This window comes from Pygoscelis adeliae, unplaced genomic scaffold (genome assembly GCF_000699105.1).
Source record: "Pygoscelis adeliae isolate BGI_AS28 unplaced genomic scaffold, ASM69910v1 Scaffold116, whole genome shotgun sequence".
NCBI lineage: Eukaryota > Metazoa > Chordata > Aves > Sphenisciformes > Spheniscidae > Pygoscelis > Pygoscelis adeliae.
In genome coordinates, this window is record NW_008825080.1 from 3,936,611 (window position 1) to 3,940,628 (window position 4,018).

Here is a 4,018-nt window from a genome sequence, read left to right on the forward strand (position 1 = left end):
CATTAAGAAATATTTTTCCTTTTTTGTATGCACTGTCCAGCTCACAAAGTCTGAATCATCCGTAACGTGAATTTTGAGATCAGAATTAGGCAAGCTGAATTCTTGTACAGTTTTAGGATTTAAGTTCTCAGATTTTCCATTCCATTTAATAAGGTCAATTGAATTTCAAAATTTCTGTCAAGAAAAGCTTGTGTAAGCTGGATAACAAAATATGCATGAATGAAAGGGGTAGTAGTGTTTGCTGAAGACACAAAAATGTAACCATGCATGCAACGACAATTACAGATAATAAAAGATAAGACCACTTTTTCCACACCTCTTTATTAAAAAAAAAAGTTTAAAAAATTGTATGTATAGGATAACAAGAACAATGAAACCTCTGTATGATACTTGCAAAGCTGTAACATCAAGAAATACACTGAACAATGTGCCCCTTGATAGAGAGCCTTTTAAAGAGACAAAAACTGTAGTCCAGGAAATTTAGCCATAGCTTGATATTTTATAAAATTCACGTTTAGAACAACCTGGCACAAATATATCCCGAGTAGCTAACCTAAGACCTACTAGCACAACCTGTGGCTAGCAGTGGTGTACAAGCTCATGAACCATACAAGTTTTGCTAATAAGTACAGGATCTGGTCCAGTTAAAAGTAATATCAAAGCATTAAATATCATGAATTACAAGAAATAAGCCTCTCTAAAATAAGAAAGAGCATGCAAATTTGCAAAAGAAAAAAAGCAAGGGTTTGAAAGAGAGTATAGAAGGCTGGTAGCCCTCTGCTATAAGGAATATAATGTTTTACGTGACCTCTTCTTCCACTGAAGTAACGGTAAATTGAAGGATTTACATGTTCATATTTATTCATGATTAAAATAAGTTATTGATCTAATTCATCATTCTATATTATGAACATCATATAAAAAAAAAATAAGTTCACAATGCTTTACTCTTTGAAATTTTTTGTTTAAATCTTCTAAAGCTTTTGCAAAAACTAACCACTGCTGGACTTTGCAGTTTCTAGTCTATGATTTCTTAATGAGAGCATAGCACACAAACTATATGCACACAAACACACACACACAGACACAGTCATATATACCCACAGGTTGGGTTTGTTGTTTTTTTTTTTTCCCCCAGAAAATTGAAAAAATATGCATTTTAATCCATCAAAATTCAACCATCCTCAAGTGTAAGTGAATATCTGCTTTCATCTAAAAAACATTTTAAACTTCTTGACAGTTACAAGAATTGTAATCCCTAGAGACTAACACTTTTCTTTTCAGAGAAAAATCATATCATGGATGGCTTTATGGTAGGAAACTGCAGTATGCTGTATGCAATTGTAAGTGAACACACAGCACAGTCATCTCCATAAGCTCACTGAAACTTCAGTATTTGACTCAGTAGAAAAAAATAGCTGGAAAAGAGAATGAAAAATGCTAGTAGAGTTTCTGTAAAGTCTCTAGGCAGATTATTAGCAGTATTTCCAAAAATCTTAAAGGATAAAGTCAACTAATTTCTTTATTTTTATGGATTTTCAATTACAGCCCTTGTTTAATAGTGTTCTAAGTCAGCTTTCCCAGTTACTAGAGAGAAAAAAAGGTCAGCTTCTTAATGCAACTTACAAAAAACAGGAAAATGTAAAATATTCCATCTAGCTTTTTAGCCATTCTAAAAACTGTATGTTTAAATACCTATCTATAGGTTTGATTCTGCTGTCACTTAGCTTATCACTTGAGTTACATTTGTATTGTATTTTGAACTGAAACAGGCTATAAGTTGTGGGTTCACCCTTCTTCAGGGACCAAGACCACGACCATTTGTTCCTCCAGAGAACTGACCAAATGTTCAGCACACTCCTAGGAGCCAGGAGCTCCCTCTGCCAACATGCTCTAACTCATCCTTAATATTGCCTTCAAATTATACTTTTCCTTTGTCCTACAATATATAAGTTTAAACTGCAGTGAAGATCTATTGCAATGTTACAAACTAAAAATACTTTAATATTCATTCACATGCTGTGAGACAGAACCTAAATACAGCAGCACTGAGTTAAAAGCATAAGATTGCTTCATTGGCCTAAATGTTCACCAGCCAAAGGTGGATTCAAACAATAACGTAATTGTTTTTATTTTTATAAATTCCCATGAGACAAGATCCTTAGTCATTGAGTTGCTGTGCTCCTTTTTAAAGGTGTTTGGTATCTCCATTTCTCATTGAATTTAATGACAAGAGAGCTTGTTCAAATCCTACCAATGTCTTACATATCTTATGAATAGTGCCAGTACAAATAAGAATTACTGAATGCAATTAAGTTCATTTTTTTAAAACATGCAGTAAATCAGGGCAGCTCCAGCAGGCAAGGAAATAAAAATTCTCTGGGACAAGTATATTGAAAATGTTATGTGTGAAACTTGTCCATGCCTGTTTAAGTGCATCTTATTATCCTTAATAGTAATGATTATCCTTGATAACAATGATTATCCTTGAGGTACATCTCTATGTATAAGTATACTGGCATGTGACCAAATCCAAATGAAATATGACAGTCACACAAGGTACTACCCATCAGCTGAGCTGCAGTGATTCAGCTGACATAAAGATCCTTGTGAATGATGTTAGAACTTTGACATTTAAGCACTTACCAAACAACTCTGGCAGTTTAGGATGCTACTTCCTCCAGCTTATTTGTCATCAGTCTCCTCCAGGAATTACTGCACATCAGAGCTGCCAAAATGCAACCTGAGCACTTTAGCGCAATGTCTACCAGTTTTGTCCCGACAATCAAAAGAAAAGTTAAACCAAGATACTGGGCTTTTCACGGAAGCACCTAAGAACTGTCCACACACTCTGTTTTACTAAATGATTCCCAGTTGTGGAGTACAACATGTTAGCTGTTGGTTCCTTCACTTATCTGAATTTTAAGCTAATGAATTTCATCTCACAGCTGGAATGGAAAGGAAAGTACATGTAGAGTTATGCAGCTGAGCACAGTTTACAAGCTGTCTTCTAAGTAATTTGATTATGTAAGATGGTGTTCTCACAGCCTGAGACAGTCACAATTTTTTATCTTAACTAAAATCTAGAGACACTTTTTGCAAGTGTCATTAACCTAAGTTAATGATTCTGCATAAGCAGCATGATGGATTTTCCAGGTATGTCAGAATTCTTTCATTTTCTTCCTGCCTTCTTAGGTGTTAACAATTATGTCATTTCAAACAATCTCCCTGGTGACACAGAGAATTATTCTGGTGGGTTTTCTGTCCTTCCACTGCCATATGTTCATAACAAATTGTTTTACATGGGCAATTGCATCTTACAAAGCAAGAAAATGTAAATGTACAAGAAAATTTCCTGGAATTCCTCACCCTTCTTTCAACTCCTATTTTTTTTGCTTGTTTCATGTGAATGAAAAATTCAGAAATTATTCTTCAAATCCCCTTTTCCACTTTGAGTTTGTCATGATAGCCTTGTATTCTATAATTTATTTTTAAGATTAAATTTCTGTTAATCTCTATATTTTTTCCCTTCAGTATACACACAGATAACTCTCACTAAGGGAAAACTGCAAATGCCAGAATGAGAGAAATGTCTCTCTCCTCATATGTTTTCTCTGACATGAAATGCAGGAAATACAGTTTACAATATTTTGCAAAGGCACGAGGCTGCATACTGGGCATAGCTATTAATGAAAGACAGCTTCAGTGCAGACTGAATGACTGAGACCAAGATAAGCATAAGCATAGATAACAGACAAATGCAAGTAGACAGTCTTTGCAGCTTGTTAGTCTTGACTATCAAGAGTTAGTTCTGTAAATAAAATTAGCCTAGTTCACTCTCTACATCATTGCAAAAACATGTGCAAGAGCTCCCAAGTTTCATCTGTCTAAGTGTGATGGTTCACTTGGTCTCTGTCTGAACTACAGTTTCCTTCTGCACTGTCTTGCTGAGTCTCTCCATAGCTCACGCAGCATCGGTAAGGTGGAAGATAAGGAAAGGTGTGCCTGCTGAGCATGA